Source organism: Taudactylus pleione, unplaced genomic scaffold (assembly GCF_031769625.1).
Source record: "Taudactylus pleione unplaced genomic scaffold, aTauple2 ptg000296l, whole genome shotgun sequence".
NCBI lineage: Eukaryota > Metazoa > Chordata > Amphibia > Anura > Myobatrachidae > Taudactylus > Taudactylus pleione.
The window spans coordinates 5,085,844-5,108,148 of NW_028284698.1; the positions used below are offsets into that span (position 1 = coordinate 5,085,844).

General features: G+C 46.6%; 1 protein-coding gene across 1 annotated transcript in view; it reads right to left on the reverse strand.

The window, feature by feature from the left end:
- LOC148511668 (protein kinase C delta type-like) overlaps window positions 1–2,405 on the reverse strand; it is a 65,239-nt gene extending 62,834 nt beyond the window's left edge. Inside the window, exons 1-2 of the mRNA XM_088482806.1 lie at window positions 2,326–2,405; window positions 462–556 (exon numbers count right to left, since the gene is read on the reverse strand). The gene's annotated coding sequence lies outside the window, so the exon portion shown is untranslated. The remainder of the gene's footprint in view (window positions 1–461; window positions 557–2,325) is intronic.
- Window positions 2,406–22,305: the final 19,900 nt, after the last annotated feature.

A 22,305-nucleotide genomic window follows, 5' to 3' on the forward strand; every position in this document is an offset into this window, starting at 1 on the left:
CTATGTGTCTATCTTTAGATTTTTCTACCTCTCTGTAAACTGCTCACTAATTAAACCTCAACTGCACCACAGAGCACAATGAAGTGACTCTGCCACCATCCCAGCACTATACCAGTTAAATATGGTTCGATCAAACAAAGTTCCAATGAAGTTTTATTCTCCCCCAAATAAATCTATTGACAACCAGCCTATTAGATATGTAGCTCACCCGATTGCATGTACATAAGCTACAATCCAGAAGCCCTCCAATCCAACCCCATAGGCCTCACATTTATACTTCACAACACATTAACAACACAAATATTCATAAGTAAACTTGAGGATTTCCACGTGTGGAATATCATTATATGGAATGTGTATGCAAAATCAAAACTGACAGATTGAATGAAATTGTGCTGCAGCTTTGCTCATTTCTAATAGCATCCAAACTCCCCTGTGACTATTGGAACTTCATTGCTTACCTTTCCAAAACTACCCTGGCCTAACTGGTGGTAAAATGTAAGTCTCTGGATGGTTTCAGAGGCTCTATGGCAGGATGACTGAGCACTGCTGGTTCCTGATAGAGAGAAAAGGTGAGATAAAAGAACATCAACATCTGCCATATATTATAGATCATTAACTGAGGGTTTTATTACAGCAAAGACCACATAAAGACCTGGACATCCAAGTGACATGAAGATTTTTATTCCTGTATCCTACTACCTACTGCCAAGTGCAGTAATAATATTAATTAATACTATCCATAGTAATAATATACATGTATGAATGCATAGAGATATAAACAGGGGCTGGCTGGCAACTTTTAGCCTGGGGGGCAAATGCATGCAGGCGGCCCTGGCAGAGGAGTAGCGTGTGTGTCCGAAGAATATGCGTGATACGGCGTCCCCCCCCTCCAGTGTTCCAGGGAGGAGGCGGGTCCATATGGGATTAATGTAAGGTAAAAATAAAGATTAGGGCAGCCCCCTGTCGTAGTGCCCATATGCAGTGCCCCCGTGTGCCACAGGAGAGAACACCCTTATGCAGGCCTCCAGTAGTGCCCCCAGTAGTAGTCCCCCCCACTTGTATTGCCCCCAGTAGTAGTAGTCCCCCCCCCTTTATAGTGCCCCCAGTAGTAGTCCCCCCATTTGCAGTGCCCCCAGTAGTAGTAGTCCCCCCCTTTGTAGTACCCCCAGTAGTAGTAGACCCCCCTGTAGTGCCCCTAGTAGTAGTCCCCCCTTGCAGTGTTCCCAGTAGTAGTAGTCCCCCCTTGTAGTGTCCCCAGTAGTAGTAGTCCCCAGTAGTAGTAGTCCCCCACCCCCCTTGTAGTGCCCCCAGTAGTAGTAGAAGTAGTCCCCTTATAGTGCCCCCAGTAGTAGTAGTCCCCAGTAGTAATAATTCCCTTTCCCCTTGTAGTGCCCCCAGTAGTAGTAGTCCCCCCCTTGTAGTGACCCCAGTAGTTGTAGTCCCCCACCCCCCTTGTAATGCCCCCAGTAGTAGTAGTCCCCCCTTTGCAGTGCCCCCAGTAGTGCCAGACACCCCCCCAGTAGACACATGTAATATAAAAAACAAAATTAAAAAAAACACTTCCCTGAATCCCCGCTCCCGCCGCCGCCATCTGCTCCTCCGTCTGTCCTCCCGGGCCGGGCCGCTCTGCATTATGGGAGAGATGTCATATGACATTATGACGTCTCTCCCATTGCCCACTGCTGGAGCCAGAAGATGGAGCGGCTCCCGCAGTGGGCGCAGCAGCAGCTAATGAGAGTCTGACAGACTCTCATTGGCTGCTGCTTACAACAAACACACAGCTGCCGGAGCCGGCGGCTGTGTGTTTGTCAGTGTAGCGCTGACCGAACTCCGTCCGGTCATCGCTACACACGCGGTGCAGTCTGTGTTACAGTGACACAGACTGCACCGGCCCGCGGGCCGCATGATGCTGCGGCCCGGGGGGCACATGGCACCCTGCCCCCCGGCCCAGCCCGCCACTGGATATAAACCCTTTATCTTGTTTAAAGATTTCCCTTTGTAAAAAACAGGACTGCCCACAACATTTATGTTTCCATTACCCATATTCATATCCAATTCCATTTTCTAGTGTAATAAGTTCTTTGGGGAAAGTTAGATTGACCCCGATATTTAGGAGCTGCTCATATGCGGTATGTATATATATATATATATATATATATTTGTCACTCTGGGCCTGATTCAGCTTGGATCACAGTTGCTAACTTCTGTGCAATTCAGTAGGCAGGACTTAGGCGAATATATGAAAATGCTGCATTCGCAATTCTGTCGCACGGCTAATATACACACACCAAGCTTTTTAGAAAAATCTACGGATAAAAACACCTTATTGCAAGCTAATAGCTTTCATCCTGCACCCCTCAAGCAAGGCCTTCTGCTGTCGCAGCTATTGCGTGTTGTACGGATCACCTCCGATGGTGCAGAATTACCTGAAGCACTTCGAGAGATGGGTGATAGGTTTATTAGCAGAGGATACCCAGCTGAAGAGATACAAGAGGCAATTTCATATTGTCTTAATTTGACCCAGACACAAGCACTTGTCAAAAAGGAATGCAACCAACAACTAGACCGTTTGGTCTTTACATCAACCTATTCAATAGCATCCAAGCATATCCGTCAAGCTGTTCATAAACATTGGCATATTTTACAATGTGATGAAAATATTGGACAATTTTGTCAAACAGCACCACTTTTTAGTTACAAACGGAGTAGCAACATTAAAGATATTGTTGCGAAACTTAGACTTGGGTCCTAATGTGAAGAATAAAAGGACATGGTTATGCCTTAATAACGGTGTCTTTAGATGCCAGGGTTGCATCAATTGCCAATTTCTCAATATTGGTACTTCCTTTGTCAATCCTTTCACTAAGATCAAGTATGAGATTAAATTTCACTTGGACTGTCAAAAGGTAATCCCTATAAATACCCAAATGATAAATGTGAACAATAAAATTAGACACCCAAGCGCAACAATCAAAAATGAAAACTGAATATCCACAATAAAAGTATGAATATGATGTATACCCGTGTACCATAAATGATTATATGAAAATAGAGAGAGAAGGGCCACCATAGTGTATTACCATTTTACACCCACACCATCTGGTACGCCTTGATTTTTTACTTATGTATGGTGGATTTTATTATCTATGTGATTTATGTTATAGATTCCTATTAAAATGGTAATACACTATGGTGGACCTTCTTTCTCTATTTTCATATAATTGTTTATGGTACAGGAGAATTGGAAGATCTACCCATAAATCAGTGTCTGGAATCTCACGAAACCCTCCCTTTTAGTGGAACTTACAGTGAAATTTGCCAAGGAATTGGATGAGAACTCTCTTTTCTGGATGTTTGTTTAGTTGGGACCTACAAAATCCCAGGACATCATATGCATGTTGCACTTGGGTGTCTAATTTTATTTTTCACACTTTAACAACTGCCTCCTTCACTTTTAATAAGAAATGTAACCATATATGAGATAAATGTAACAGCCAGTGAGTGTCAGATATCCATTAGATTTCAGAGGTTTAGCCTCTAGTGCAAGTGACTAAAGCTTCATTGCCATGGGCAGCTCCTCATAAGCCTCTACATCCAATTACATCACCCACACACCCAACCTGAGTATCACTGCTCCAAACCTGAGCTCTTATGTGTGTCTGATTCAAAACAGCAGCTCCATGGCACAGACAGATAGCACAGTCATTGTATTACACATTAGCGATACTTGTTGTGGAGAAGATACAGGAGCTGATCCTGAGTTGGGAGCAAAGCAAGTAACTGTGCACCTTGGTAAAACCATGCTGCACTGCATGTTTGGCAGATTTAAAATGTGCAGAGACTTAAGGTGCGTATCCACTACGCGATATTAATGGATGACTGAACGATAACAATATCGTTCAGTCGTCCATTAATCGCGCACTGATCAGGCAGCAAAATGTTGGCAATGACCAGCGATGCGCGTACACGTTGGTCGTTGCCGGCATCGATCATCGCCCAAACATGTTGGTCAATAAGCCGATAACGACAGATTGACCATGTTTGGGGATGACGGAGGGTGCCTACAATGAACGACTAATCTTTCAGTGTAGGCACTTAGGGGATGGGGAACGATGGTACGATTACAATGTCGTAATCGTACTGTTGTGTACCCATCTGCTAGTGGATGTGCGACTTTAGATGGGCATGTATACACTCATATCTAAATTGCAGTGTAAATATAAAGCTGTTCAGCATTTGTGGGCTACATGCAATGCAAACCAGTATTTACCCTGCATGCATACAAATATATTTATAATAATAATTTTCAAGGGAGGAGTACAGAATAAAGAAAATGGGACAAGGAAAGGAGGGCAAGAACATTTTGGAATGTATAAAACAAAAATATATAAATGTATTTGCACCCCTTGCATTGCAACATGGTTTGTTCCAGATACAAAGATACTTGCTATTATTGTTTTGCTTTACTCCCAACTCAGAATCATTAAATATTGGGATTTATAGGCATTCTCAGATTGACCAGCAAGGCAAATAACAGTCATTTAGATTTTGATGCAGGTAATTTAGCATTTTGCAAATAAATTCTAATAAATGTATTTTTAAATATTAGTAGATGAGATAGAGGCCTCAGCACTTCTCTAATGTGGTACAGCGACCAAAAGACATTCACAGTGTTTATATGAAAATAGTTTGTATGTGTGAGTTTCCCTTACTTCTTTTCTCTGCAACTGCGTCATGTACGTCGCTCATCTTCCTCTCAGCTCCGCTCTCTCTCTTCTCGTCCGAGCTAGATGGTAACTTTCTCCACTTCTTCTTGTCCTTCCTCAAGATGGATCCCTTCTGTTCTTCATCAGAGGAGTCAGAATCCATCCTCCTCTTCTGGGCTTCTCCAGCCCCGCTCCTTTCCTCCTCTGAGCTAGATATTAAATTCCTACATCTCTTCTTAGTCTTCCTCGTGATGGATCCCTTCACATCTTCCTCATCAGAGGAGTTGGAGCTAATCCTCCTCTTCATCGCATCTCGAGACCCATTTCTCTCCTCCTCTGAGCTAGATAACTTTCTCCATCTCTTCTTATTCCTCCTCATGATGGTTCCCTTCACCTCTTCCTCATCAGATAAGTTGGAAACCATCCTTCTCTTCATCGCAGCCTTCTCCATCTCTGCATCCACAGCTAACGTCCAACTGTCACTGTTGTACCAGTGGTTTGAAAGTAAATAGCTCAGCTGTCCTGGCAGCAGCCGCATGCCTCAAACACAACATGTGGCAGTTACCTGCCCATATCACTGCGCTGTATATGGTATATGCTGGATGTGTCTATGTGCATGTAACATCCATTGGGAGGCATGGTTAAAATGACCACTGGATAACATAGGGGTTTCCTAAATTATGGTGTGGAAGTAATTTTATCAATGTAGATTAATCAGATAAAAATGTATCTATATTAAGAACATATGAAAAGATGTTTGTTTATTTATATTTAATAATAGCAACTAGTTATTGGTAGAATAAATAGAGGGCAACCAGGTGTCAGTACAAATAATGTTATATAGCAGATGAGCACAGTAGGTAATTCTTATAGTTTAGTCTGTAAATGACACTCAGTCATGGAAGTGTCCCCTCTCTCACAGGGGGAGATGTACTAAACCTTGGAGAGAAATATAGTACCAACCAATCAGCTCATCACTGTCACTTTACAGGATATGTTTGAAAAATGTCAGTTAGACACTGGTTGGTTGGTACTTTATCTCTCTTCAAGCTTAGTACATCTACCCCTGCACTGTGTCCTGCAATTTGCAGATCTATTCTTTTTGTTTCTTAGAGTTTTTTGTTTCAATAACAAAAATATCATCAAATATTGAAAAATCTCTATGTTGCAGGTGAAAATTACACAGCAGTGTTATACGTGTTATATTACTTTCTGTTAGTATCAGATGACTAGCTATGCCTTGGATTGCCATAGAGATGTGAGATAGGGGTTTCTCCTTATCTATCAAAGCCACTGACAGCTTTCGCTGGGTCTCTATGGTGAAGGCTTCACCATGCAAAGTGGCGGGAGCTCTCCTCCTATCGCTATTTCCATCTCAGGATGGTGATAGCAGCGCATCCTTATTGGGAAAAATGTTTTATTATTTAATAATGCATTTTTTCTAAATTAAAGAAATGAAAATAATTATTTGTTTTTTTTATTTTTAATTATTATATCTTTTTATTTTATTTTTTTAAATGTTAAGGTAGAACTGGCAGGCCAAGTCTGGGCTCTTGCTCACTGCATGTGTGATGTCACGCTGATACACTTGTTGGCAAAGTGTATCTTGTGTGTGTATGCACCAAAACTGAGCGTACTTAAGTATAGGTGATGCAGAGTCATACACATTTCCACCAGAGGTGTAACCACAGGCGTCACTGGGTGTAGTGACACTCATCTACTGCACAAAAGGAAGCTTTCCCATGCGCCCAGGAGGTCACACACAGTGGTCACACCCCCAAAATGTCACATCAGAGGGTGTGACCTCGTGCGTGTCATCCATCACCTCTTCATCCGAGGGGGTGACAACAATATAGCATAGCAGGTCTACTATTTCATTGTCAGCCCCTCGCATTGTGTCAGCCGGTGCAAACTGCACCCCCGCAGTGACGCCACGTGGTGTAACTGGGCTGACACTTAGTTAAATGTCAGTGAGGGCATGTGAACGGGACAGCAGGATATGCAGAGTTGAGTATATAAACGTTATATTGTATAGTACAGACCCTTTGGTCTATGAATATAACACTCACATGGGTAACAATTTTCAGAAAAATGACTTTTTTAATGGATGAAGGTGTTATGACCTAGGGATCATAGTAACAATGTTATTTTAAATTATGTTAGTCTATTTACTGATATATTTTGTGTAATAAAGTGCTATGTCCAATTCATGCCAAATATATCTTTAACTGTAAATATCTCAGTTTCTTCTAAACATAATATAACACGGCATCCACTCGCCTCTTATATGAAGTCATATTGATGCATAAAAAAACATAGGCATAAGTGTGCTGGATATGGACGTCACTTCTGGTTCTGAGTATCATTGTGAAACTGAAAGTACTAATCATACTGACTTCCTGGCCAATGGAGCTTACATTCACACCCTAATTAATAGATCCCTGTTTCCCAAAATGTGTTGGTACAAAGCTCCTGGGATTCTAATAAAGGAGGACTATTTTCCCTGAACGAGTGAGGCCAATTGGGTGTCCTGAGGGTCCAGAACCTCATAATTACATACACATCTGATTAATTCATCATTCTGGTAAAAGATTGGACTATTTTATCCATACTTATGTGCACACTCATTGGATGTTTTTTTTTATATATTTTTTTAACAGTCGTTTAATAAATACCATTTGGATTTTATATTGATTCTTGTCCCATATTTAAATGTATGGTTATATGCCTACTAAAATGGACATTTTGTATTAACGTACATTATTCCTACAGTATTTATATTTTATGTTATTAAATGCAGATGAATAACTCGTAGAAGAAACACACAATAAGTAGACAAGGGAAGTGTCATTCCTATTACTTATTATCATCTTGTGAAATATCATCTTTTTTACGCCCTTCCCCTCCCCTTATCCCTGAGTAGCGCCATTTGTGGAACATTACCACCATATCTTATGGGTGTAAGTGTATATGACATACACAGGTTTCTAGGTGCCCTAGGCAAAGCTACACAATACTTTCCATGCTCCCCCAACAACCTCCGCCCAACACCTCACCTACAGTATACATACTTGCCCCATCCAGCCCTGTAGTGGTACAGTAAGACTTGCAGCTGTGAAAAGCAGCACAATGAGACATGACATGTATGATCACTACAGAAAATGCAACTTGCTGTCATAAATAGCCACAAATTCTATTTATGGGCCAGATCAGAGATGGACGCTAATCACACAGCTACTGGGTTTCTGTATGCAATGGCTCTGTGATAATATGCTAATGCCATAGGATGCGACTTGTATACACAGACGCCTACTGCCAACTTCTCTGATTCCCTTCTGCATCCGTGGATGCAGCATCGGATCATCTGTGTGAACATCGGCCATCTGAGTAATCTCTGGTTCCTCAGGATGATCAGGGGAATTCATGCCACTGGCTTCAGCACACCCAGAAATGAGGCATCATGCCCTTATTTTCTGCAACACTGCCTGTCACTGTTCCCACTCAATCAGACTGCGGCATCCAGGGCGATGTGAGTGATCTCGCAGAATGAGATCTGCACATGTGCAGTGCGGCATCTGCCTATGCGCAGATCTGATACCATCGGAGATATATATAAACAATCCGGTTTGCGTCCATCTCTGAATTAAGCCCTATGTCTGATTCTAAGGTCATTAATGTTTAAAATAATTATAACACAGAGGCTAATTGAGCTTGTGGAATGCTGAACGCAGATTCCAGATTATCAGGAATCTGCGTGTGCTCAACCTGTTCTGCGAATGTTCAGAATAGGTCCTGCGTGATCGCACGCAGGCACTTCTATGCCTCTGCCTGATTGACAGGCAGGCAGTGTGGGAACGGGGTCTGCCGGTGTTCCTGGAAAAGGGGGCATGTCTGGCCCATTTTCTGGGAGTGGCAAGGCCAGTGGCTGCGTCCATGGATGTAGTTTCTTGGCCTCGCAAGCTGGCTAGCCTGAGTAAGCTGAGGCTTATTCAGCTGGCTGATGGCCCAATGCCATCCACCATCGCAACCATTAGTCGCAATGGTGATCCAAGCCTGCAACCTCGGTCTCAGTGCTGGCAATGCAAGGGTGTTATACACCTGCTGCTGCATTTGCATATCTGCAAAGACAGAATTGTTAAGATTTTATGTGCATGTTTTATATGCAGTTCTTATATAGTGAAATTCTTAAAATAATTTTTTTTTGTGTATATTTCCATTGACATCTGTTTTTTAGACAGTGCTCCACACACACACACACATATATATATATATATATATATATATATATAAAACTATATATACACAGGGATTGCAAAGCTGCTTGTATGCAGCTATGCAATTCCTTCCCAAGCTGAATCACCCCCACAGATACGTCCATGTTATATAATAACAAATACATCTGATTAATAAGCTGTCATCTACATCAGGTATACCACTAGAAGCCGGGTACGCATGTGGCATGTACAGTATAGTGCTGCATTGCTAGGCAACCCAAAGTGTGACAGTGGGTGTGGTCTAACAGATACACAGGATCAGTCTGAGGAGTGACATACTATACTAAAGATCATATCACTGTGTTATAATGATAAAGTCTATCATGATAAATAAATGAGTACCATAGGGAAACCGTGGTTAAAGGAAAATGGACTGGGAGATGAAAATAAAATTGGACCATATAAGAATATGTGAAAAAAAAATAGGGCAAGCAGGTAATTCTGTTGAAAAATATGCTCATAAGACCACATTGTGTTTGAAAACCAATGTATATTATGTATTACCCATAAAAGGCTGAGAGTTAGGATACTGTGCGCCTGATTCTGGATATACGCAGCTGCGTTCGCTCTCGTCCCGGAGTCATAACTGTGGTAATATACAAATGCTAGTATCGGCCTGGTTTATAAATACTAGCATAGGCCTGGTGTACAAATACTAGTATCGGCCTGGTGTACAAATGCTAGTATCGGCCTGGTGTACAAATGCTAGTATAGGCCTGGTGTACAAATGCTAGTATCGGCCTGGTGTACAAATGCTAGTATAGGTCTGGTGTACAAATGCTAGTATAGGCCTGGTGTATAAATGCTAGTATAAGCCTGGTGTACAAATATACTAGTATCGGCCTGGTGTACAAATGCTAGTATAGGCCTGGTGTACAAATACTAGTAACGGCCTGGTGTATATACTAGTATCGGCCTGGTATGTATATACTAGTATCGACCTGTTGTATATACTAGTATCGGCCTGGTGTACATATACTAGTATAGGCGTGGTGTATAAATACTACTATCAGCCTGGTGTATAAATACTAGTATAGGCTTGGTGTATAAATACTAGTATCGGCCTGGTGTATAAATATTAGTATAGGCTTGGTGTATAAATACTAGTATCAGCTTGGTGTATAAATACTAATATCGGCCTGGTGTACAAATGCTAGTATAGGCCTGGTGTACAAATGCTAGTATAGGCCTGGTGTACAAATATACTAGTATCCGCCTGGTGTACAAATGCTAGTATAGGCCTAGTGTACAAATACTAGTAACGGCCTGGTGTATATACTAGTATCGGCCTGGTATGTATATACTAGTATCGACCTGTTGTATATACTAGTATCGGCCTGGTGTATAAATACTAGTATCGGCCTGGTGTATAAATACTAGTATAGGCTTGGTGTATAAATATTAGTATAGGCTTGGTGTATAAATACTAGTATCGGCCTGGTGTATAAATACTAGTATAGGCCTGGTGTATAAATACTAGTATTCGACCTGGTGTATATACTAGTATCGGCCTGGTATGTATATACTACTATCGACCTGTTGTATATACTAGTATCGGCCTGGTGTACAAATACTAGTATAGGCCTGGTATATAAATGCTAGTATCGGCCTGGTGTATAAATCCTAGTACAGTATAGGCCTGGTGTACAAATACTAGTATAGGCCTGGTATATAAATACTAGTATCGGCCTGGTGTACAAATACTAGTATAGGCCTGGTATATAAATACTAGTATCGGCCTGGTGTATAAATCCTAGTACAGTATAGGCCTGGTGTATAAATACTAGTATAGGCTTGGTGTATAAATACTAGTATCGGCCTGGTGTATAAATACTAGTATAGGCCTGCTGTATAAATACTAGTATAGGCCTGGTGTATAAATACTAGTATAGGCCTGGTGTATAAATACTAGTATAGGCCTGGTGTATAAATACTAGTATCGGCCTGGTGTATAAATACTAGTATCAGAAGGTATATACAGTAAGATGGGATATTGAGAAGTAACTATTGTCATAAAATAAGTGATTACTGACCCAAAAGGACCCGATTATAAGTAGCCTACTGCTGCAGTGGCACTACAAGTCCCAGCTCATCTAGCTGACAAGGTATGTTAGGACCTGTAGTTCCAATACTACTGAACAGACACAGGCAGTCTCCTAGTTATACAGGACACCCCCAGACATGTAGACCCCCAGCCTGCTCACCTCTGGAAGATGATGCACAGGAGTAGTGCTAACTGTAACATGGGGAGGAGCAGACCAGGGGAAGGAACATGGGATGCTCATGCCAGAAAGTGCACTAGATCTATGTCAGGGCAGCCCCATACCTGAGCCCTGGCTGCCGATAACTCCCATGAATAGGACACTGCCACCCAGAAAAAAGATCCTTTCACCTTGCTGCAGCTCCCAGCAGAGGCCAGCTCCTCGTCTAATATGGGAGGCAGAGCTTTTCTATGCTTGGCTGTGAGGGAAGGAAGGGGAGGAGTCACCAGGGCAGCATGGGGAGCCAGGCTTGCTGCACAGTGACCTGTCAGTGCTGTCTGTGGCACAGTTGCCTACCCTCCCGATTACTGCGGGAGACTCCCGGGTCACTGTGGAGTCTCCCGCTGCCCCGCAAAGCTAAATAAATCCCCCGGATTTTCTAGTCCCCAGTGCCCAAAAGATGAACTGCGCATGCGCGCTTCCGAGTGGGACGTGGCAGGGGCTATCGCAGAATACAGCCAGCAGGGAGAGGAGTGTGCATCATTACAGTGACAGCTCCTCCCCCGGGTGCCAGTGCGGGGCCAGCTTCCTGTGTAGTAGCGTTTGACAATAAAGTGCTGCTGCTCGTCTCTCAGAGCGGCCGGCAGGCCCGCACCACGGGCTCACATGCACCTCCGGCTCCAAGCCTTAAACATGATAGAAGCTGAGCACTGGAGCCAGGCAGACCCCACCTGCTGCTGCACTGCACTACCAGGGAAGAAAGAGAGAGAGAGGTGAGTGTGGGCCAGACGCAGGGCTGTGGTGTATGTGTGACAGGGAGGTGGCTGGGGTATGAATGTGTAAGAGAGGTAGGTGAATGTGAGAATGAAGTGGCTGGGGCAGGAGCAGGAGCATATATGTGTAGGGCTGGGGTATATATGTGAGAGTGAGGTGGCTGGGGTATATGTGTGAGAGTGTGAGAATGAGGTGGCTGGGGCAGGGCTGGGGTATATGTGTGAGAGTGAGGTGGCTGGGGCAGGGCTGGGGTATATGTGTGAGAGTGAGGTGGCTGGGGCAGGGCTGGGGTATATGTGTGAGAGTGAGGTGGCTGGGGCAGGGCTGGGGTATATGTGTGAGAGTGAGGTGGCTGGGGCAGGGCTGGGGTATATATGTGAGAGTGAGGTGGCTGGGGCAGGGCTGGGGTATATATGTGAGAGTGAGGTGGCTGGGGTATATATGTGAGAATGAGGTGGCTAGGGCAGGGCTGGGGTATATGTGTGAGAGTGAGGTGGCTGGGCCAGGGCTGGGGTATATATGTGAGAGTGAGGTGGCTGGGGCAGGGCTGGGGTATATATGTGAGAGTGAGGTGGCTGGGGTATATATGTGAGAGTGAAGTGGCTGGGGTATATATGTGAGAGTGAGGTGGCTGGGGTATATATGTGAGAGTGAGGTGGCTGGGGCATTGCTGGGGTATATATGTGAGAGTGAGGTGGCTGGGGCAGGGCTGGGGTATATGTGTGAGAGTGAGGTGGCTGGGGCAGGACTGGGGTATATATGTGAGAGTGAGGTGGCTGGGGTATATACGTGAGAGTGAGGTGGCTGGGGCATTGCTGGGGTATATATGTGAGAGTGAGTTGGCTGGGGCAGGACTGGGGTATATATGTGAGAGTGAGGTGGCTGGGGCAGGGCTGGAGTCTATATGTGAGAGTGAGGTGGCTGGGGTATATATGTGAGAGTGAGGTGGCTGGGGTATATATGTGAGAGTGAGGTGGCTGGGGTATATGTGTGAGAGTGAGCTGGCTGGGGTATATATGTGAGAGTGAGGTGGCTGGGGTATATGTGTGAGAGTGAGGTGCCTGGGGCAGGGCTGGGTTATATATGTGAGAGTGAGGTGGCTGGGGCAGGGCTGGGGTATATATGTGAGAGTGAGGTGGCTGGGGTATATATGTGAGAGTGAGGTGGCTGGGGTATATGTGTGAGAGTGAGGTGGCTGGGGTATATATGTGAGAGTGAGGTGGCTGGGGTATATGTGTGAGAGTGAGGTGGCTGGGGCAGGGCTGGGGTATATATGTGAGAGTGAGGTGGCTGGGGCTGGGCTGGGGTATATGTGTGAGAGTGAGGTGCCTGGGGCAGGGCTGGGGTATATATGTGAGAGTGAGGTGGCTGGGGCAGGGCTGGGGTATATATGTGAGAGTGAGGTGGCTGGGGCAGGGCTGGGGTATATATGTGAGAGTGAGGTGGCTGGGGCAGGGCTGGGGTATATATGTGAGAGTGAGGTGGCTGGGGTATATGTGTGAGAGTGAGGTGCCTGGGGCAGGGCTGGGGTATATATGTGAGAATGAGGTGACTGGAGTATATATGTGAATGTGGGAGAGGTATGTGAATGTGGTAGGGCTGAGGTTAATGTGTGTGAGAGGGAGTTGGCTGGGGGAGTGGGACCCAGACATGACTGTGATCCAGGCCAAGCAGGTGGAGCCGCAAGTCAGGCAGCAGCTGTCCGGACTGGTGGAACTGCTGCTCCGATGCAGAGAGGACAGGCTGCCAGGGACCTGCACATGGAACTGGACCAGCTAGTGAGCAGCTCCGTGGCCTGGCTGTGGACGGCTTTGACTCAGTTGTTACAGCTCTGGTATGGAGAGTGATAGCGAGGAGGATGTTCGGAGCAGGAATGCCCGATCTCGGGGTGAGTGCTGGCACTGCCCCCTGTGTGTATAGGCTGTAATTGTCCCCTGCATGTATAGGCTGTCACTGCCCTTTGTTTGCTCAAACAGGGAAGGTTTTAAAAATATATTTTTTTAAAGACTCATTTTGGTTTAGTCAATCAGTGTCACATACTGGGACCAATTCTGACTTGTACACAGTGGCCGTGATCACGTAAATTAGTGAATTTTTGTGACTGCACATGCCACCCATACACAAACCCCCACTGGCAGCCTGCTGCACTTAGTACTTTAGTTTTCACCTTCCGCTACAAGACACACTGCTGTGTGGCGATAGATATACCCATCGGTAAAGCATGACACACCCCCTCAACGGCTCGCCAACGGGCACTATGTGCTATGGTTTGTAGTCTCCCTGAAACTAGTTTTCAAAAGTAGGCAAGTATGGTCTGTGGTGGCCACAGCTGATAAGTCCCACAGCCACCCAAGATGTCCTTAATTTTTGTGATAGGCAGCCTCAGCGAGCCCTCTAGTGCCCATCACCCTAGGCAGCTGCTAAAGATTGTGTATAGTTCCCCTTCAGTATCTGTACCTGGAAGTGATGTGAAGTGAGGGCGGAAGTGCGGTTCCATGCCCTTAAAGCTCACCAAAAGAATAAATTTGTACCTTTGCAGGCTCACTTTGCTTGTCAGGATTCTGAAACGATGGCCCGCTTTGCTTCCCACAGGTTGCTATTCCCACTCTATGTCCACGTGGATAGTAACTGATGACATTGGATAGTAACTGATGACGTCAGGGTACACCTACTGAAAGGGATCTATCCGCAACTGCTGCTAATGGTAATGCCGGCCCAGGGCCATAGCTAGGTTGGTGCAGTTGGTGGTGGGGGGGGGCACCAATGCTCTTTCTCGCACAGGGCACCAAAATGTCTAGCTACGGCTCTGGCCGGCCCTACATATGCTGACCCACCAACATGACCCGTTCCACCCGGTACAAATTGCTCTGCTGCTGGACTTCCCACCTAATTTATGATTGCAAACACCTGTGTTGAACTAGTTGATTGAGGAGACAGGTGTTTCACCACAGGTGGCTGCAATCATAAATTAGGTGGTAAGTCCAGGAGCATAGCAATTTGTACCTGGTGGAACGGGTCATGTTGGAGGGTCAGTATATGCTACTTGTGCCAACTTGCATATGTATTGCATTAGCACACAGGTTCTCAAACTCAGGGGCTGATTCAGACCCACTCACAAGCGCACAGCGCTCGCAAGCGGGTCGATGGTCCCCCTCTGCGAATGCACTGCCTCCGGCATGCGCATCCGCAAGACCCATCCAGTGACGGCAGCTCCATCGCTACGGGTCTCACTACAAGATGGGGTGGCTGTCGATGTTGATTGACAGCTCGCCCAGTTTTGCAGGCGGGGAGGGGGGGGTGGCTGTACAAACGCAGGCGTTCCCTTAGGAACGCCAGGCATTTGTGGGCGGCCCTACTGACATCACTCGTGATGTCAGTAGTGGACTTCCTGCTCTATTAGAGCAGGGAGTCCACTCAGGCTTGCGAGAGCTGAGACCTTACCACGGGGTCTCCTCGCAAGCACGATGGTCGCGATAATCGTGACGGGCTCCAGGCCGCTCGCAAAAGCTGTGGGTGATCACCCACAGCTTAGCGAGCAGCCTGGTAAAAAAAAAAATCTCAGCCCTGTCTCAGAGCGAGCACTCACCAGCAGCAAGCGGCTCTGAATCAGGCCCTCAAACAGTGCATGTTTTCCAGGTTTCCACAGAATCACAAGTAAAATAATTATCTCCACCTCTCGATCTGTTAAAATGTACGAGTGAGTAATAAATACACCTGTGCACCTGCTGGACCTGGAAAATGTGACCTGTGTGGGGTCCTAAGGACCAAGTTTGAGAACCACTGCAATAGAAGATTTACATACAGTATATACAAAATTGTGGCCTTTTTTGTGATGTAAAATATGATAACATTTTGCATACCTCCCAACATTTGTATCTTGTGATGCGGGATTTAAGCGCGCCAGAAAAGGGGCCTTGACCTGTTAGCAAATGGGGTGTGACATAGCGGCACACCCCCCGATTTATATCATTCAGGGGCGTGCCCAGCACTCTCCAAGATGCTAGGCTGCCCCCGGGCTCCCCCCCACCCTCACTGTGAATAGATGTTGTGCGCATGCTCACGGCATCTATTCCCTCTCTGCATACGAGCTGCTCTGCTATGCAAAGCAGCAGTGTGTGCTCCCCCCAACTCCCCCCCACCACGGACACTGCAGCCTGTGGTTGGGACAGTCCCAGAAAAACAGGACTGTCCCGCTGAATGCTGAATTAGTTTGTAGAATTGGGGAAATTCAATTTTCCAGGCAATTATCTGCTAGCACCCACTGTTAGGCGGATGCATACTGTAAGTCTTTCCCCCACCTAGGTACAACGCTCTGTGCATGGAGGTGTAAGGGGCTCGGTTATGGACCTATACTGGGGATTAGAGACAGACTCACCCAGCCATTGCTCTATAGGCATATATATGCTATACCGAGCCTCTCGTATAAGCAATAAAAAGACAGTTTTTGTCAGCGCTTGTCCTTACTTTTTCAACATGAAATGAGGAAATATATTATATTTCAATCAGAGCGCTTATGCTTTGATGAGTGCTAGGATATGTGCTGTGCTGGTGAGAGGTGCTGTGCTGGGTGATGGGTGCTATGCTCTAAGGAGTGCTGTGCTTGTTGAGGGGTACTGTGCTGGGAGAGGGGGTGCTGTACTGTGTGATGGGTGTTGTGCTGTAGTCTGTGCTGCAAAGCATGCTAGGTGAGGGGTAGTGGCTGCTGTGCTGTAATCTGTGCTGTGAGGGGTGCTGTGCTGGGAATGGGTTGCTGTGTTGGGTAAGGAGTACTGTGCTGGGTGAGGGAAGCTGTGCCCGGATTGTTTAGGGTTGCTGCGCAGTGAGGGGAGATCCTGGAGTGATGTGCTGTGAGGGTAGATTGTGCCCTATAGAATGCTTTCTGAGGTGGGAGAGTAAGGGACTTTCCTGTAAACCCTTTTTTCTTTAATTATAACAGTGTGCTGTGAGGGGAGAGCCAGAGATTATCTGATGGGGGCACCAACCAAAATCTTGTCAAGGGCACCAATTTGGTTAGCGCCGGCTCTGTGCCAAAGTTTCCTCCTTCTGTATAGCCAGGGGCATTTCAAGAGAGGAGGGGGCCCGTGTGCAGCCTCCGTTTGGGCCCCCTCCTCTCTCTCGGCGGCTCAGCGCGGCACTGAGCGCTGTAGATTCTTGCTTCCTGCCAGAATCTACAGCACATGCTCAGGTTTCCAGGAAAATGGCGCCCGCGCCTACTTTTCCGGGGACATCTTTTCTGCGCATGTGCAGATCACTGGGAAAATGGCCACTGTCATTTTCCCAGTAAGTGTTCTCTGCCGGCGCTGCGGAGCAGCACTTCGGGAATCGGCGGAGAGGTAAGTATTATTACCTATGAGTGCAGGGTGTGCGGTGTGGGCCCCACTGGACCCAGGGGCCCATGTGCCCCGCACACCTTGCACCCATTATAAAGATGCCTATGTGTACAGCATTTCCCCAGGACTGTTGGAATATGGTGTGATGAGTAGTGATACACTATAACAGGGGGACAGCACCTAACATTTTGTAAACAGGATACATGCTACCAAATACAGGATAAAATTATAGGGTAGCCTAGCCCTTAAGATGAGTAACACACATGGTTGATCAAACTGGGTAAGACAACTTACATCTTAGCATGTTAGTCAATTATTTTCCTGCTACTCAGGAAAAAACTTCTCAGAGACAATGGTTGCATTGACACACTGTCCCTGTGGAGTCCCTGTAGGGAATCTTTTCGGTTGTCCCCATCCCTCCTGCACAGCATATATACAGCCATGGCCAAAAGTTTTGAGAATGACACAAGTATTGATTTTCACAAAGTCTGTCAGTTTTTATGATGGCAATTTGAATATACTCCAGAATTTCATGAAGAGTGATCAGATGAATTGCAATTAATTGCAAAGTCCCTCTTTGCCATGACAATAAACTTAATCCCAAAAACAACATTTCCACTGCATTTCTGCCCTGCCACAAAAGGACCAGCTGGCATCATGTTAGTGATTCTCTCGTTAACACAGGTGAGAGTGTTGATGAGGACAAGGCTGGAGATCACTCTGTCATGCTGATTGAGTTAGAATAAAAGGAGGGTGGAGCTTGAAATCATTGTTCATAGGCAAGGATTTTGCTGCTAGTGAGATTGCACCTAAATCAATCATTTATCGGATCATCAAGAACTTCAAGGACAGAGGTTCAATAGTTGGGAAGAAGGCTTCAGGGCACCCAAGAATGTCCAGCAAGTGCCAGGACCATCTCCTAAAGTTGATTCTGCTGCAGGATTGGGGCACCAAGCAGCAGCCTTTGTGAAAACCAATACTTGTGTCATTCTCAAAACTTTTGGCCATGGCTGTGTATATATATATATATATATATATATATATATACCGTATATATGTGTGAGTATATATATATATATATATATATATATATATAGCCCTTCCCGATGCTTCCCTGACTTCCTGACTTGTATACATACTGCTCTCTCCCCCACATGCTCCTCTGCCTCCCAGGTGGAGTTTCCACAGAAGAGAGTGTGTGGGGAGGGCAGTATGGGAAGGGCTATATATAGAATATACATATAAATATATACACTATATATACATGAACAAGACACACCGCATCAGCTAACAGTGGCCCGACGATCGTTTCGGGCCACTGTTAGATGATGCGGTGTGTCTTGTTCATGCCATGTAATTAAATCTGTGGATTCATCTAAACAGACAGGTAGTGAGGGGGTAAATGGGGGCAGTGGATACACTGCATCACAAAAGCAGAAGTTGCAGCATTCCTCTTCATAGAAGGTTTCCCCAGCAGTACTGCACTTCACTCACTGTTTAGCCGGGAAGCTGTATCCAGACACTGCTGGTGCTGGGGGACCCTCAAGGGGGTTGCTGAAGAACAATGCAATTCCTTGTAAGTTGCATGTATCTTGAAGAGTAAAGAGAGGAGGAATTACCCTCAACACCCTCCTCCACTGGCCTGATCAGAGGGCTGAGCTCTTATCAATCTCTGCAGCAGCCAGCAGAGTGTGGAATGCCCCCAGGAATTCCAGATGCCCTAGGCATTTGCTTAGAATGCCTATGCCTAGGGCCGGCTCTGGTGCGAGGGCATACAAAAAAATAATAATATATATATATTTATATATTATAATGTGTGTATATTGCTGCAGCGAAACCTATTGTAATATATGCACAGATTTGTTTAATGGAGGGGGCCCCAAACCTGTATCTTGCCTAGGGCCCTGTGAGGTCTAAATCCAGCTCTGTACATATGCACTCACACACAGCCACATGTACACACAAATATGCTATCACCAGGGCCGGTGCTAGTGTGGGGAAGTGGCTGACTGGGAGAGGCAATGGGTGACATAGAGGATGACAGGGAGAGGCAGTAAGTAACAGGGAGAGGGTGAATGGCAATGGGTGACAGTGAGCGTGACGGGGAGATAGTGACATCAAGGAGAAGCAGGGGGTGAGGCAGTGGATGATAGGAAGAGATAATGGGAGGCAGTGAGGTAGTGGGTGACAGGAAGTTGCAGAGGGTGTCAGGAGAGGGTAGAGGCAGTGGTTGATGCCATGGAGAGGCAAAGGGTGACAGAGAAAGGCAGTGGGGACACAAGGGAGAGGCAGTGGGCGACACCAGGGAGAGGCAGTAGATTACTTAGAGCAGGCATGTCAAACTCAAAATACCAACTGGGCCGAATTTTCAAGGTCTTAACAGTGTGTGGGCCGCAACAAATATAAAGTCTTATATGCAATTTTAAAAGGTTAATTATTAATAAAAAACCAATGCAGTGCCCCTTATGCAATGTCCCTTGAATTTGTGCCCTATATGCAATGCCCCTTATGCAGTGCCACAGTAATGCCCCTTGATGTGCCCCTAGTAGTGCCCCTTATGCAGAGCCCCCTGTAATGCCCCTTATGCAAAGCCCACAGTTATGTCCCTAGTAGTGCCCCCAGTAATGCTCCTAATGCAGAGCACCAGTAATGCCCCTTATGCAGAGTCCCCAGTAATGTTCCTAGTAGTGCCCCTTATGTTGTGCCCCAGTAATGCCCCTTTTGCAGAGCCCCCAGTAATGCCCCTTATGCAGAGCCCCCAGTAATGTCCCTAGTAGTGCCCCTTATGCAGTGCCCACAGTAATGCCCCTAATGTTGTGCCCCCAGTAATGAGTAATGCCCCTTATGCAAAGCCCCTAGTAATGTCCTTAGTAGTGCCCCTTATGCAGAGCCCCCAGTAATAACCCTTATGCAGAGCCCCCAGTAATGCCGCTTATGCAGAGCCCCCAGTAATGTCCCTAGTAGTGCCCCTTATGCAGAGCCCCCAGTAATGCCCCATATGTTGTGCCCCTTATGCTGTGCTCCCTCCCAGTATAGAACAGGCTCCACTCTCATGTGCAGTACTTACCTTTCTTCACTATGGCCGCTGGGCACCGCTCCAGTCCTCGCCGGCTTTACTCCCACCGTCCCACGTAGACACTGCCGTTGACTTGAACTAATTAGATCTAGAGCGGCAGGCACAGGTTCCTTTCATTGCGGGAAACGTCATGACGTCACCCACGCTCTGCATCATTGGGAATGCTGGCCTCTGAAGCGATCAGAGGCTTCTGATCACTTCAGAGACCAGCGTTGCCAGCTTTAAATAAACTTGTAAACACTGTCCAATCGGAGCTGATATATATATGTGGGCCCACACTGTCAGGCCTCATAAAATGTTTATTCGGGCCGCATTTTTGACATGCCTGACTTAGAGTATGACAGTGAGATGCACTGTGTGACAGGCAGTGAGTGAGAGGGAGAGGTAGCGGGTGATGTCAGGTAGACTAGATTGGAAGGGGGCAGCTTGGAAGGGGGCAGTGAGATGGTAGTGGGAGGGGGAACACTAGGCTGGAAAAAGGAGTACACTGTGACAAGACTATCTAGGGGTTCTTGCTGAGGTGCAGTTAGATGGGACAGTGTGTTGCTTGGGGGGCGACACTGGGCTGGCAGGGTGGGAGTCACTGCGATGAGGGGTCATTCAGATAGTACGGAACACTGGGCTGGATGGGGGGTCACTTTGTGGATAGAGAGACTGGACAGGATGGGGAGGGAAAGTGATATAGAGGTGGGAGGTGGGAACACTAAGCTGAATGAGGAAGGATCACTGTGCCTGGCTGGGGGGTTCTAGGTGGGGGGCAGTGGCATGGGTGCAGTGAGCTGGTTTGGGGAAGGAAGGAGGGAGACACTGGGCTTGTAGGATTGGAGACACTGGGATGGGGCGTCAGTAATGGTGGGGAACATTGGGTTGGAGAATGGGCAAACACTGTGATGGGAGCACTGACCTGCTGCTGTTCCATTTCTGCCTGGCCCGCACATTTGCTGCAGCCTCCTGAGCAGCCCTTCAGCTCCAGCTGCTGCTGCTGGGAGTGTGTCTGTGGCTGCCTTTCCCTGGCGGTGCGATGCATGCAGCCCAGATTAGTGGGAGGGGAAGGACAGTCAGTGAGTGGCTGAGCTGTGAGGATAGAAGGCGGAGCCTCTCTCCAGCTCCGTTTCAGCTTGGGGCAGACACAGCTCGCTGCCTGGCTGCCATTCAGTTTGACAGCACAGGCTCAGCCACTCAGCAGCCGCAGCGGAGAAGGGAAGAAGGGGGGGTGGCGACTAAGGGTAACAAGATTGGCTGTGCCGCTGGTGGTGGTGAGGAGCCGCTTAGCCAGGCAGGCTCAGCCCACTTCCTGGCTGTCATGTCATTTAACAGCATGTAAGGTTCAGTGCAGTGGGAGGATATGAGGGGAGGAAGGGGGAGTGCCAGGAGAGGGAACAGCAAGGGGTGGGCGTATATATAAAGAGTCGCTCAGGCTCAGCTGCACTTCTCTGCAGCAGGCTGCTGCTGTCTGTCATATAGTTTGTCATATAGGGGCAGCAGCAGCAACAGTGGACTCAGAAGCAGCTACAGGGAGAGCGCCTCTCCAGCCTGGGGCCCCGTGAGGTCTAAATCCAGCTCTGTACATATGCACTCACACACAGCCACGTGTACACAGGGCCAGATTAACAATGGGGCGGATGGAGCTACTGCTCCAGGCCTCCACATAAAAATAGGCCTATTAACATGACAGCAAGATTACCAGCTGTATTTATTTAAAAAGTTTTTCTAGTCCCCACCACCCCCAAAAAAATTATGCAATTTTTCTAATTCTTTGTAGTTAGTGTTCATAGTGTAGGGGATGTACACAACAAGGTGACTCTGAACACACTCACACAGCATCGATCACAGCTCTTCCCCTTCTCAGTACAGGCCTTTGAACATTTTCAGCTCCAGGCCCATGTGGGCCTTAATCCGGCCCTGCATGTACACACAAATATGCTACCACCAGGGCCGGTG